The sequence below is a fragment of the Lichenostomus cassidix genome, chromosome 5 (assembly GCF_008360975.1).
Source record: "Lichenostomus cassidix isolate B80296 chromosome 5, HeHo_3.0, whole genome shotgun sequence".
NCBI classification, from domain to species: Eukaryota; Metazoa; Chordata; class Aves; order Passeriformes; family Meliphagidae; genus Lichenostomus; species Lichenostomus cassidix.
In genome coordinates this window covers 53390939-53406424 of record NC_139486.1, presented here as the reverse complement: position 1 = coordinate 53406424, position 15486 = coordinate 53390939, and the positions used below count along the sequence as shown (strand labels likewise).

At 38.1% G+C, this 15486-nt stretch overlaps 1 protein-coding gene across 8 annotated transcripts in view; it reads right to left on the bottom strand.

Annotated features, from left to right (window-relative positions):
* IRAG1 (inositol 1,4,5-triphosphate receptor associated 1) overlaps nt 1-11662 on the bottom strand; it is a 61599-nt gene extending 49937 nt beyond the window's left edge. For 3 of the 8 annotated variants that reach the window (XM_085063111.1, XM_085063113.1, XM_085063117.1), the window contains exon 1: nt 11226-11662. The gene's annotated coding sequence lies outside the window, so the exon portion shown is untranslated. The other 5 variants (XM_085063110.1, XM_085063118.1, XM_085063114.1 and 2 more) reach the window with 3 other exon arrangements.
* Nucleotides 11663-15486: the final 3824 nt, after the last annotated feature.

Sequence of the window (15486 nt, the reverse complement as noted above, 5' to 3'; positions counted from 1 at the left end):
TCACTGCACAATGACACATCTTTCATAATATCCCACAAATATTTGGGAAAGATTTTTTTTTAAATTTTAATAACCTCAGAACATTCAAAATTCTATGAATGTAATTCTTCAGCACTTTCTAATATACACTTGCCAATAGAGTAAAAATTTTTTACTGTGAAGAAGAAATGATGACTCCCTATGCAGTTAAGTGAAACCAGCCACTGGATCTTCCCCCTTCACCTGAACTGTTTATCAGAGGTTGGTACTGCAGAATCGGTACTGCTTCAGGCTGGGTCCAGATGATTAAATTCACTATAGTAAAACTCACTGTGTTATCTAACAGCAACTGTCTCATCTTAGGCACTTCTGAACTAAATCTCACTTTTGTCACATGCCTGAACCACACTGCACCTTCAGCAACCAAGAATGCACAGTTACATCCTGAGTTTCAATGGTTTTTATCTTCTAGAAATGCTTTCTTAGTGTTCCCTATCTTCTCATCTTTAACCCTTATACTAATATTTACCAAACAATTTGATTAAAACTGTTTATAACGCAGCATTTAATTTACAAACTAGCAAATGGTCAACATATATGCTAATAATAAAACAAAAAAAAGACTGCAATGTGTTAAAAGTTGTCAGAATAACAACTGACCTGTGCAGCTCTCTATGTACAAGGCTCCTTACTCATGGAGCACTGGATGAGACCCACAGAAGAAAAATTTAAAATGCAACCAGAAAGTTTATTACCTATCAGGGGAATTTAAGGCCTGGAACTGTCATGGTCAGCAGAGTGCCCTGCAGCACAGGTGAAGAAAGGATAATGAATATTCAGCAGGCTGATGGCTGGAATGCTGTAAGCAGGAGTTTCCTGTTTTAAACATAAAGAAACAAATTCAGTGCTATCTAGACAGAAAAGGGTGGGTTTTTTGTTTGTTCAAGCAAAATGAACAGCTCCTTCCAAAAGATATGATCAGGCAAAGAAAGAAAACAGGATGTCACCACAGGTTAATTACTTTCAAATAATCACAGAATAACTAATCAGTGACTAACAGAAACAACATATGCAGTCAGTTTGCTTAAGAGCAAATGAGATCTCATTTTTTACTGAAGTTCACTTCAACAAAAAGGATCTCTAGAAATTTCTGAAATTAGCTGAAGGAAGACAGAGAAGGAATTCTTTAACAGGATCACTATCTTTCATTTTGTGAGCATCTGTTTAGTGTTGCTGTTTTCCCTCTTACTTAAAAAAAAGAACAAAAATACTCCTGATCCATAAATTCAATATCTGCATACTCTGAGTAATCTTCAGAGAAAGAGATCAGTATTTTGCTATGTATTAAAAAACCAACCACACCCCTAAACCTATGACAGATGATTTAAAGGGTACCTAAAGCAGTGGGTTCAAGTGAGCAGTGCCCATGATGTGGAACTCCTGGTGTTTCATCAGCCTCAGAGCTTCCCACGGGACCTTGAACATGGACAAAGGGACATAACCAGTGGAGATACTCCTTCAAATGCAAAGAAATTTTCAGGGAACAGATTCCTGAGCCCCAGCTGCCTTCTTTAAACAACCAGAAAGCAGATAAGGGCTGCTGTCTCTGGGTATTACTTTATTCTCCCTGGCTGAGCTTCAAAACATCTGTTGCATAAGGAAAGTCTAATTAGACTGGCTGCCTCTACCCGGATGGCTGACATTTACTTGCCATGGGAAGAACCTGTCCACTAACAACATTCCCATGAACCTGACTGACATGCCTAAAGAGCAGGCTGAGCAGAGCCTATAGCCTGTTCCCAAAGATGCAGAAACCTCAGATCTTTTCCTTTTAGGCATTACAGCCTCAATGGAAAAATCTGCAAAATAGATGAGGGTCTGTGTTACAAACTAACAGTGCTCTGCACCACTTTGGAAAGCAGACAAACATATGGACTGCCACCAACTATTAGAATTTGGTGTGAAATCACAGGAGTTATCAGCCTGTAGCTTTCATGATCTGTTTCACAGACATTTATGAAATTTTTCCAAAATAAAGATAGCAGTGCACAAACAGGCCATTTTGTAACCCATGTCTCCCCACATTAAGAAATTAGTTGTTTCTAAACAGCTGAGCAATCAAAACCTGCTCTTCAGGTATTTTATTTTGATGATTTTGCATCTTATCTCCCCCATAGCAAGCTTACTTGTCTCCTAGTCTCCTGCCAGTCTGGAGAGCCACAAGAGACAGCATTTGCTGTGCCTGGTTTTAAGCTTCACACAAGCCAGGTTGCCAGCTGGCAGATCAAACAGAATCAGTGATAATTTCAGCTCACACTGGAGCCTTTCCTCTTAGCAGCACTAAGCTGGGTCTCTCCTCTCTTACCACAGCACTGATTTTCACTTGTAGGAGCATAATACTTTTGCAATCCTCTCCGGCCAAATTCAACAAGTTGGACAAGTTCAAAGGGTACTGGGAGGGAATGAAGGGAGGGCAGGGAAGAAGGGGGAAAGATAGTTGGCTGACAACCAGAATAACAGCATAATTTTTATTCCAAGGAAAACAATACCAAAAATAGATTTTGGAAAGAATAAATGCATGGCTAACACTTAAAGAAGGCTGGTGGACAAGATATAATGAGAAATGTGTCTCTATCTAATAGCCATATACTTTTTCCCTAGAAAAAAGCTTACATAGCTATGTTGTCTGTTCGGCTCTCTCTCTTCCCCCTGCACTGTCATAAAACAGTGATGAGTTTCAAGCTAAGCTGATGCAGGAACTGGCAGATACTGGGCAGTTTGTATTTTCATGGCAGATGTAAATTCAGATCTACAGCATCCAAAACAGAGACTATAGAGGATAGCTTAGAAATACAGAATGAACTGATGTTGCAACGACTGTGGTGAGGGTGCTACAGACACAGTTCTAAGGGAAATCAGGTTTGTCTGTTTCAAGTATTTGACAGTGTCATGAAAAATAAAAGCTACAGTTTTTAAGCTCCACACATCTCCTCTGTTGTCTTCTCCCCTTCCCCAGTTAGGTTATTCATGTGACCACATATTTTCAACAGTAGAAGTTACAATATAGAAAAAGAAGCACAGATACTGGTTTTAGGCACACTGTGTGCAGCCACAGAAGCATCTCCCAAGCTTGACTTTAAAGAATAACCTTTGGAATTTTAATTAAACAGGACTTTAATAAACAAGTATGAATAAATATTTATGGATCTAACATTTGGACTTCCCTATTAGATCTGTAAAAAAAAAAAAACCCGAAAACCAACCAACAAACAACAAACCAAACCTACCATCAGTGCTGTTGACATTTTTGTTTAAGGATAAACCCAGGTGATTGTCCAGTACTCCATGTGGAACAGTTGAGAAGGAAAGTAAACAAAGAATCCCCATAAAGGTTGAGAAATTACATGCTTCCACACTCATGAGAGTTTGTGCAGCTGTAAACCTACAAACTGTCACATTTTTCAACAGTTAAAACCAAAACTGAAGCATTACAATTAAATCCCAAAGATGCTCAAGACTGATTATAGAAAAATACTGTAATGAGACTGCAAATACATGCGAGTAGAAATGAGAAGGGTGCAACTATGTATGTAATGTTGCAACCCTTATTTTGAGAAAAACTATGATCCATATACAAGACAATAGTTTATTCAGTCTTTTTACATAAAGGAAAAACCTCAAATGTACTTAGAGGTGCTGGAGAATTTAAGTGGGCCTTCAAACTACAGAGTACCATAGTTGCCTCTGAGAATCACTCCATCTAAATGTTTGTAACACTGTTGAATAAGAGCATTAATCAATAACTAACAATTGAAACATCAATTTAAAAATATGTGTTTTTACCTCTGATACACTCTTTATATCAGACTTCTCAACTGGACTTTAAGAGTATGTTAAATAAAATACTTGAAACAATTATGCGACTGTTGTGGATCACCATATGCAAACTGACTTGCACACTGTTCTGCAGTTTGAGCCAATCTCATTTGAACCTTGAGGATTCTTCAAGCTAATTGAAATAAAAAGAACCAGTTATTTTGCTTTCCAACAAGGCTCCAATTCCTCTAAATCTTTCCTCTGACATTCTTCAGGAGACAAGAGGACAAGGCAAAGAAATGTCTGAGGAAACAGTTCAATTCCATAACCAAACTTACAGTTGCCAAAATAACATGCCTTCCTCTGCTTGCTATGTTTTATGAAGGAAGTTGCATTTCCTGCCCTCTTCGAGAAGCAACTGAATGTTCAAGGCTTTGAGCCCCAGAGAGATGCTAAAGATTCCTTTTGCTACCATTTAATTTCTTTTCTTGTGCATAGCAGGGTTCCCATAACTGCCTCAGGAACAAGGGCATTTCACACTGACCACTGTGATGTTGCAGGGAGGAAAATCTACATGGGCTGATGAAGTCTGTAAGCCGATTTTCGCACTTGCTATAATGGGACTGAAGGAATTTAGAGAAAGGTCAACATTTGCAGCAGCTTGTCTTGCAGAGAAATGGGAACTTGGTCCAAATGTTCAACAATCAAGTAATGAAGAAGAAACTGCCTTAAGTAGGGATCCAACTGTCCTGTTTGACACAGCCACTTTGGGATTTACACAGTTAGGACACATTTTGCTCACAGGTGACACCATAGGGTAACCTGGAACCATGGAGCAGCTCTACCATCTCATACTGAGCACCTCTGCCACATTCTCAGTCCCACAGTCTCCCTGTCCAGGAAAGGGCTGGTAATGCTCTGTGGCAATTTGTACATCATTTTTGATATTTTTATTGCTATAGCAACTGAGTGTAGGCATTTAAACATAGCAACAGACTTTTTATAGCACTTTCTTGGATGTCAAAATGGCACGTTGTTTTATTTTCCAAGCAGATGCTCGGAAGATAAGTACACAGGATGATTGTACAGTACCCACCTTCAAAAGGAAGGAAAAACCTCCCAGCTTCACAATTTCTGAATCATACAAGCTGACAGATTATTGTAAGATATATTGTGAGTTGCAAGGTTTTTGTTGTAAGTTTAAGGGACTTTGTTCTGAGAAAACATATCACCAACTACTACCTAAGAATAAAATTAGGTGAAAATCTTAGTGGATCTGTGCTTGTTTTGTAAAAAGCTGCACCAGAAATTTACTAAGTCCTGCTCTGAAGGGAAAAATGTCCATCAACTCTGATCTTTGCCTGTTAAGCAAAAGAAAAAAGGGAAATTGCCTTCATATTAAGTGGAGCCAGATTCTCAGGAGGGATCAAAATCCACTGAGACAGACCCTTAGTTCATATACATGGCAAAGCTCCACACAATCCAAACAGCAACAGTGATTTACAAGAAGAGAGTCTAACCTGCTAGATGGTTTAAGGAAATACAATTCATTGTTTTCATAAGAATCACAGAATAATTAGGGCTAGAAGGGACCTCTGGAAATCATCCAGTCCAACCTCCCCACCCAGGCAGGGTCGCCTGCAGCAAGGGACACAGGAACATAATCAGGTGGGGTTTGCGAATCTCCAGAGGAGACTCCACAACCTCCCTGGACAGCCTGTTCACTGCTCTGCCACCCTCCATGTAAAGTTCTTCCTCATGTTGAGGTGAAACTTCCTGTGTTTTAATTTAGGGCCATTACTCCTCATCCTGTCAATGGGCACCACCGAAAAGGATCTGGCACCATCCTTTTGGCACCCTCCTTTGAGGTATTTATATACATTGATGAGATTCCCTCTCAGTCTTCTCTCAACAAAACAGGCCCAGCTCCTGCAGTCTCTCCTCATTAGAGAGATGCTCCAGACCCTTCATCATCTTTGAGGCCTCTGCTGGATTCTCTCCAGCAGCTCCTTGTCTCTCTTGAACTGAGGATTCCAGAACTGGACACAAAACTTCAGGTGTGGCTGAGTAGAGGGGCAGGACCACCTCCCTTGACCTGCTGGCCACACTTTTCCTGATGCAGCCCAGGCTAATTTTCCTGTGTACAGTATTTTTCCTCCGTGTCCTTAATTTTTGCATCATTTTTAAAGTGATCAGTAAAAAACACCGCTTTGTATTTAAGGTAATTTCTGAACATGTTACTAGACAGGAAAATATTAAACAGCAATAGGACAGATTTCCTGGGGGATTTTTAGGTATTATTCACCTTTCTGTTACAATTATATGTTAGCTTTGTATAGAGTGAGATGGTTGATGTCTTCCATTTTATCAAGAAAAACATTTAAAATCTGTTAAACTGGAAATGTCAAAGGCTTTTTAAACAATTAATTCAACAGGAAATATCAAGACTTACCTTATACTTCTTATAAGGGTACAAGGTTGTTAATCCGCCAGTGACTTTATTCCATTAGCACATAATATATGAATTTTGGAAGGAACATTTTAATGCAGTGTTTTATGCAGAAGGGATTTCAAACAAATCCCAAAAGCTCAACATGCAGATAAAAACTGAGTTTTACATGCTGAGGTTTTAGACTGTATCCCACAAATTCCTCCCCTCTCCATCCCTTACAGCTATTTTTAGTTAATGCATTGAGTAGTTTTCAAGTCTTCCTAGTGTTGCTTCAGGTTCCTAAGATCCTTGGGAATTCTGATAAATTTATCTGGTTTTTGACAGTCTGCTCCACTGACTATTGCACTTACCTAAACCAGCTTTTAGAGCAATGCTAGTTGTATCTATCAAAGAATAGGAATAAGTTTTTAACTGTAACAGCCCTCAGGGAAATCCAGATGATGGAAATCCAGAAGGGGACAAAGCATAAGGGAACAAGGCACAATATGTAGGTTTGCTTGCAAGACTTTTCCAGTCTGAGGAGATGTGCAGAATATCAGCCTGACTTAGCGCCTCCTCCTGGGACAAACTCCACCTTCCACTGCAACTAGGCCCCTAATCATGTATTTCTATTTTCATGAGCCCAGAGGTCAGTCACTTTCATTCACTATTTAGAAAGAAAAATATGGGAAATTCGGCGGCTGAAATTGTGAAGCAATTTTCATACATTGTCAAATTGTTTCCCTTCCTCTCCACAAGCTCTTCTTCAGCTTATGACTAGATGCTTTATTTTAAATTTTTCTGTTCAGCAGTTCCAGCACAGTTCAGCACAACTTCAGAGGTTTTAATAGGAAACATTAATTGATATATAAGACATTGTTATATTCTACTACCTGCATATATGCACCTCATTCTAAAAGAGACGTTTCAGAGAAACTGGGAGAACATTGAAAAATGAAATAGAGGATTTTTCTTTTAAAAAATTTCAGACAAAGATATCATTTTCAGATCTAGTAATTTCTTACAACAAATTAAGTCCAAAATAAGATGGGTGAAAATAGACCTCCTTCTTCTACTCAGATTGTCCAAACAGACATAGTCTTTACCTTAATGGTATTCAGTGAGAGCCTCAACTGGCAACACTGAAGTCAATGGAAACTTTGCTGATGATTTCAAAAGCAAAGGCTCAAAGCCAAATTCCCCATGTATAACTTCAGCCTTACAAAACATTCTGCAGAATTATACAAACAGCAATAAGTTTACTCAGAAGTCTCTACCCCAAAGCAATTGCTGTACTTGCCCCAGCAGCCCAGAATTTCTATCATGCATTCATTTCCAGGATGCAGAACATTACAGTGGGTAAGAAAAGAGTGTGCAACACTTCCTACATATAAAGCTTTTCCCATCACCACTGTTTGTGATATCAACTTTTCAACACCTTGGCTCTTTGCAGAAAAGACAGTAACTGGTCCAGTGGACTGTTTTACAGCCATGAGATAGCAGCTCTCTTTGGACAATCACCAGGTGTATTTACACATAAATTAAGGGACAGCAGGATGAATTAAATTAAATAAATTAAGGATGAATGTGCATCGTGAAAAAACACAACAGCATGTGCTTTAGTTGGGGGAAAAACTTTCAGGTTTACATACATTAGCCAGCAGATGTGCACATTTCTGTCTCTGCTCCTCTCGTCCTCCTCTCTCCCAGCAGTCTGTGTTAGCGTAAAGAAAGATCATATTCTACAGGCCTTACTTGTCTAAACCCACAGATCTCTACAGATGTCTACAATTCTACAGGTCCCTGACTACTTGTGATACCTAAAGACTTTGTGTTTTGCACATTTTAAGGACAGGTGAAAGTTCTAACAGATGGCAAGGCATTCTTGATTTCAGCTATGAAATGGGGTTTGTGTGGTCTTTGTTAGTTTTGTTGTTTCCATCTTTTAGATATTTAATAAATTTGGCAATTCCTAAGTAAAATTTAATTTCTCAAATTATTTTTTGAGATTGTAAAGTTAATGATAGACACACTGAAATCAACCTAAAGGAGCAGAAACATAAAGCAAAAGAAGCCATTACATCTACCTGCTTAGATTAGAGGATTAAATTCAGGGCTGCTGTTAGAGTCCCAGCTCTCCAACAAAACCTGAGGTTACAAGTCCACTTGCTCTAAATAACAAATCCCTCTCTCCTTTTCAGAAACCTTAGGACCTACTTTTCAGGGTGGGAAACGGAGTTATTATTTCAAATCACTACCATAAGAGTCACAGCCTTAGCCCTCCACAACAGCTCTACACATGTACATAAGCAGTAATTAATGTCTTGAGTCACTAGTTTATAAGCTTACAGGGATCCATCACCCACTCAGATTTCCTTTCTGTCAGTGATACTGAGATCCAAAACATCTCTTTGACCCACTTTTCAAAGGAAGCACAAGCAGAGAGGACATCACATGGAAATTCTTCTGCTTAGTTTACAGGAAGGCTGCATGTTAGGACAGCAAAGAGATCTCTCTCTGCCCACAAATCCCCCACATCTTTAAATAGCCCCCAAACCTTGAAACAGCAAGGATTTTCTTTGCCCTTCCACTCACAAACCATTTGATGCTTCTTTTTCCTGGACTTACATGCTTCTCTAAGAACAGCAAATAGATGAGGCAAGACAGCTCCATGTGAGGCATATACACAGACAACCCTTGAAAGGAGAAGCTTTCACATCTGTCTCTCCTAGTACCAACTCCCAATACCTCCATTGCCGTACTCTGTCCTATCCAGCTTTTCAAAAAGTTGTTTGACACCAAAGTATCCTTAAAAGCTGTCAGAATGCAGACATTGACAGGAAGATGGAAGAGGCTGGGGTTAAACATTGGAGTTATGAATCTGGCTGCTAGATAATTCTTAATTCCCAATATTTTGGTCCCAGATACATAGGACTATAGTTATTAAAACTGACTCAGACATATAAAAAGATAGTCGGTAGGGAGGTGTACAGGTTTCATGTCCACAGACAATTTAGAACTTAATCCAGAAGGATGTGAAGTCGATGGATTTCTTTAAGTTAAATACATTGATAATCCTAGATACTTATCAGTGCTGATGTTAACACACAATATTCACAATGCATGAACAAGCAACTCAAACTTTTGTATTAAATTACACTTTTGTCATCATTATAGCTTGACTGAAGATAAATTTACACATAGGTACTATATTACACGTTCTAAGTTACAAAATAAAAAAGAACTGCATGGAATAAGAACAATAGTTGTTGAAGTGCTGTAAGACATATATTAGAAGCATATACTTGGTTCAGACTTGGAGGAATTAGACACAGATTAGTTATTCCAGCCTATACACAGTGTTAAAAAGAAGTTTTTGAAACTAAAACACCTTCTAGAATACCATCTGAAATTAAACATCCTTGAACAACTTGAAGGGTTGCATAAAACATCACAAGTAAAGTAACACATGCAAGACCAACAAATCAGAACAAGAGTCTCTGGAAGCCAGTAAATACCAGAACATTACATGAGTGAGGACCCTCAGCATTCAGCATTTACTATACTGGACTGATTCTTAATTTCCACTGTACTAATAAACTTAGATTTCTATGAGTTACATAAATAGAATATTAAGCTCCAAGTGGGGTATAATTGTTTTTTTGGGTTATAATTGTTGATTTAAAACATGAAAATCAGCTAGAAGTTTAATCTAAAAGTACTGAGCTGTTCACCAATGATAGTCCAGAGAAAAACAAAAGGAAAACAATTACAAGTTTTGTAACAAGATATGAAATGCTTTAAATGCTTAGTAAGAATAATTTATCACAGTCTCTTGAAGCTGGATGAAGTAACTTTCACTAAGTGTACTCAACACCTATCATAATGAAATGTAAACGCAGTAACTTGTCAGCACTCACAAGAACACTGTCTATACTCAGAACTCTAAATTCACCCAATCTCTCACTACTCTCTAATCGCTCTGCAGAGATGGAATTCACTACTGATTGCAGAGGATTTTTCACCAGGTGAAGCCACGCTATGCAGATTTGAAAAATCAACTCACTAACACAAGTTGTTACTAATGTGAGTCAGTAACAAAAACCTAAGTCTTCAATTTCAGCTATCACTTCTTTGCACTGACCTCATTCTTTCATGTTGTTTACACCCTGCTGTCTGGGGAAAAAGAAGATCTTAACATACACATTAGTAAGACAAAAATGTGTTTTAATTTGTCCAGGAAATGGACAGGGTGCCTACTAAACAGCACAGATAAAACTGAAAACCGAAATACCAGGAAAAGCAAATAGTGAGATTTTTCTATACTAAAGCAAATATGCTTTAACATTTGAAGATTGTTTTTCTCTGTTCAGCACTCCAATTAAACACAACTTTGTGATCTTAATTTACATCTAACAGGACTAAACCCAAACACAGTCTCTATAAAAGAAATGGCTCTGGAAATGCTTTTTTAAAAGATAAATTCCAGACAAGTAGGCAATCCACCAACATGAACCACTCCGGCACTGCTAAAAGCATGAGGGAAGGAAAGTCATACCATTTAAAAAAATAGAAAAAAAAAAAAAGAAAAGAGAAATCTGTGGCATACCTGCTTCTCTACAACATGTATTTCTCCTAACTAAGACTCCCTTGGTTAGCACAATACAGATGACAGTTTCACTAAATCAGGTTGCCTTGAATTACTGACTACGTACCTTTATTAATCAAGTCTTGCTATAATTAACACAGCTTTGCTTTTTCATTCTTATATAGTCCCAAAGAGTTTGCAAGAAGAACGAGGTTTCATTGACTACACCCAGTTTTTAAGCAGCTAAAATCTGACAAGGAGGTAGAATTGGAAGAGGGTGGGGGGGAAGAGGTAAAGAACCAGCCCCTCGGTATCACAACAACAAGGTACTGTACCTTTAAGGAGGAAATACGGTTCCGTTCTGTTTCACGGCTGAAAAAGAGCTTATTCCTGGTTATAGAGATTACTTACCTAAAACTTCAGTTATTCCTCTTTTTCCCCTCGGGCCAGCCTCTCTTTCACTCTTGGGAGCTTTTACCATTTAAGGTCAATGTTACATCTGGCTCTAGTAACTAAAGCTGAAGCAATTTTTAACTCGGAGATCCAATAGGCTGCCTAACATTAGGATGAGAGTTTAAATTTAAAGTAACTCTTCAGAAAGCTTTTCTTGCCTCAGAGAATTACAGAATTAAAGGCTTTCCTATTCTGGCATAAGTACTCAGGGTACAACATGATGCAGACATCCCATTAGCATTCTTCAAGTTCAGTGCATATAAGCTCTACTTACTCATTTCTGATTAAAATGGGCAAGTAGGAAGAACAGATGAAACAGTTTACATCATGTTATGTTAACCCGTAGAATTTTTTACTGACACAGATGCTACTATTTTTCATTCCTCTCCCCCTCTCTTTGTTTGGTCAGAAGGAGTCTAAATTAGAGAGCAAATAGAAGGCATGTGAACTTTTAAAGAACGCTGGCTTCAGTCCAGTCATGAGCTCTGCTCTCCACTTGCAGAGTAGGAATAATTCCCAATGAAGTCCACAGAATTTGCTTATATCCCATGAGAGAATGTAGCTACAAATGAGGCTTGAAGAGGGGAAAGAAACCCAAAACATTTACCACAGTACATTCAGGTACCTACAGAAGAATCATACACATCTTCATCGGAGGAATCACATGAATCTTCAGCTCTAAAACTGACAGAGATTTTACTTCAGCCCTTTAGCTGCTTCAGACTATTTATTTATGAGTATTACAATTACATCCATAGTTCCTAACTAAGAGTGGTCTAATGCCAGCTTCTGGAAAGTTATTAAATGTAAGAAAGCCAAACCCTGTCCAAAAACCCTTTCAGAACTGAAGTAGAGACAAGAGAAAAGAAGGTGAGTAATGTAAAAAAAAAAAAAAAAAAAAGTGCAGCAGATTGCATGTAAAATTGGATACTAATTTTAAGAGAAAGGAGCAAACAATGATACTAAATTACATTTCTCGATGATGGCTAGTAAGAGCAGTAAGGCAGAAACAGATCAAAGGAAAGTAAGGATTTGACAATTTGACCTGGCAAGCACACTGCAAAAGGGTCTGATGCATGGCTTGTAGAAGAAGGCAAAGATGAGTTGATGATGGCAACACAGCACAGAAAGTAAAAAGCTGAGCACCTTCTTTGTGCCACATCAGGCTTCAGCTTGCATTAGAAACTATTTTTCTGCACTTGAAACATTTTTAGTTCAAAAAAAAAAATCAACAGTGAAAAAAAGGTTCTGAAAAACTTCTCTAACATTGGTGTTTAAGCTTGTTCCCCACATAATGGGAGTAGCCAGGTTTTTCAAACACCTTTTCAGGTATTGATGTCCTTTGTCCACTCATAGTCCTTGACACCAGGGACCTGAAAAGGCATTTTAACACACCTCCTTTCATCTTCTTGAATTATTACTTCATTACCCACAAACTCAAGTTCTGAAATAGCCTCTTGTGACTCAGCATGGTTTCAGTCTTCCAGCTATCTGCAGCTACAGAATTTTTACAAGCATCTGTAATTCATCATTTTTCAGTTTTATTATCATCTCAGAATTTTTAGGCCGCAAGTGTCAAATGCTTCATTTGCCTACAATAGAAGTGGTGTATCTGTTAAATCTGCTTTCATCCCTTTCAGAGCAACGAGTGCTTTGAACCCAGTTTGGGCAAGAACAAGTTGTTTACTGTCTTTTAGCATTACTGTCCTCTGGGAAATAAAACGTTTCCCTCAAGTTTCTTGTTCATTGGCCCAGCATCCTACAGCCACTGTTGGCCAAATTTAGCCAAAATTTGTTGAAATAATTGAGGCCTCAAAATATTTTCAAGTTCCCCGAAAGTTAATTAAACCAGTGCTTCTACAGCAGATTTAAGCTGTCCCTACTCTGGGGAGAACCTACAGCAGAAAAGTTTCAGTTTTGTTTTGTTTGGCTCCTCCACTTGCACCACACAAACATGAGCCCTGCTGTCAAGGCAGGATTTAGGGGACACAGGAAGACCCTGGAGCTGATCACAAGAGGGGGAAAAGAAAGCTTCCATCAATCTTCTGCTCCTGAAACTGCTTTCTCTATTCCATTTCATAGCTATGGTAGATGTTTTGCCCAGAGATTTGTGTAATGGGAATGATTTCAGGCCAAATGCAGGAGAAAGCTGCATTAGCTAAAATCTAAATTATTGAAATATTAGCAGCTAAAATTTAATTATTTTAACTAGATTGTTAAAATTCTATAAGGAACGCATAGTAACGTACCATTGTACGTCAAAAAATTAAAAAAATTCATTTGTTTGCTTTGTTTTTTAAGATCTGGTGATTCCTAGTTTTTTTTAAACATTCTAATACAGATGGCTGGCCACTCACCCATAGCACAACATACTTATGTTGCCAGTATTACAGAATTTTATACCCCTGGGATAGCATGAAATTATTTTTTATAAGTATTCTTAACAGTTTCAGAGTAGCTAGATGCAGTTCTCTGCAGTTACATATGGCTGGGTGCTGATGGGATGTATCTGCCTCCATCTCACCAGTTAACTTCCCATTTTCCTGATTTTCACAGTTCTGTGATCTATGAAAGCAGCAGTGCAGGACATGGCAAATTTAACATAGCAATGTGCAGTTTCCTGGGCTGGGCTCCTTGTGCCTTTAGAAGATGCACACAAGCCCTGAAGTCCTTGGCATACTGAAGCAATGGAGAGTTCTGCCTCTCAGGCTGAGGTAGAGGTGAGATTCATACAGGGACTTCATTTTTGGAACACAACCATTTTCAAGCACAAACTTGGTCTGAGCACCAGAAAAGTGATCTTGCCACAATCTTTGTTTTTTCTAGTTTTGGCTTTAATTGGGCAGTGTGGGAGATAAGAACTTTAACTCAAACAGCATATTGTGTAGAAATAATGGTAGGTATTTTCATTTGAGCTTTTGAGAATTCCCATATTTTTAAAGATTTATTATTTTCTATCATTATTATTTTAAAGATTTTATGCTACAGGACTTTAAGATATTTTGCATTAAAAGGCTGATAATCCTTCCTGTGCATATGTAATCACCATCCATAATGGCATGTCACAACTACATGCTCCATTTTTTATCCAGTGACTAAAATATAGAGATTATTCATCAGACAGGCTAAAGACTTGCAGCAGAAGTGATAACATTTGCACTTAAAACTGGAGTTCTATGACATGATTTTCATGTTCCATTTTAAAAGCATCTCAAAAGTATTTTTATCAGTTAAAACTTCAGTTGCATCACACTTAGAATGCATCTCTGCACATCTCAGGCCCACCTCACAAATAACAATGAGCATTTTGTCTATTGAATTATTCTCAACATTGTATTTTTCAACTGGATGGAAAAACTAGTTAACTGAATTAAATTTTATGCCAAAATTTTGCTGTGCTCCTTTGTTTTCCTGCACAAATTTGTTTTTTTCAACTTTAAATATTTAGTTCTGCATCACATTTGTATCTCTATGGGTTTTCTGGCTTGTATGTTGCTACCATGATAGCGCACACAAAAGTGAAGTCACCTTTCCTCACCTGCTGGCATCTAGTATGCAAATATCATTTTTCTTTTCAATTCTTATCTGCCAGCTTCATCCAGGCAGGAAGAAAAAAACCAAAGTAAGAACAGTTCTTAACACACGGAACAACAAAAAAATCCAAGGCAAAACATGCAATAAAATTTCCCCATCTGGCACTCATTCTGCTGAATATTAAATCTCAATGCAGCCCAGAATAATTGAACTAAAATGTGTGCTGGTTCAAAAGGGTGGTATTAGTCAATATGCACTTTGCCAGTCAGCTATGCTCGATCATTTATGCAAAATGTAACAAAACGTTATTAACATTTAATAATGTTTATGCAGCAACTTCTCTGGGTGAGTCTTCTGGAAGGCAGGGAATTTGCAGCTTTCTCCAACAAAAGAGAAGCACTTCACAGGAATCAGAAATGTTAAGTTAAAAGAATATGCAATTGCAGAGCCTGCAGAAGGAGGTAAGGAGATGTTTGCTAGAGTCCAATCATCTTAAAGAAGACACCTCTATTGACAACAGTGGGAATAAATTTTGCTTTGACGTCATGTTTGAGGTACAGATGATCCTGTAAACCAGTCCATGTTACATGGAAAGATCTGAGACTTCACAGAGAAGTACTCAAAGTGCCTGCAAAAGCCCTGCTCATCAAGCCACAAGGAGCCTTTTTATTTATAAAAAGCTAAT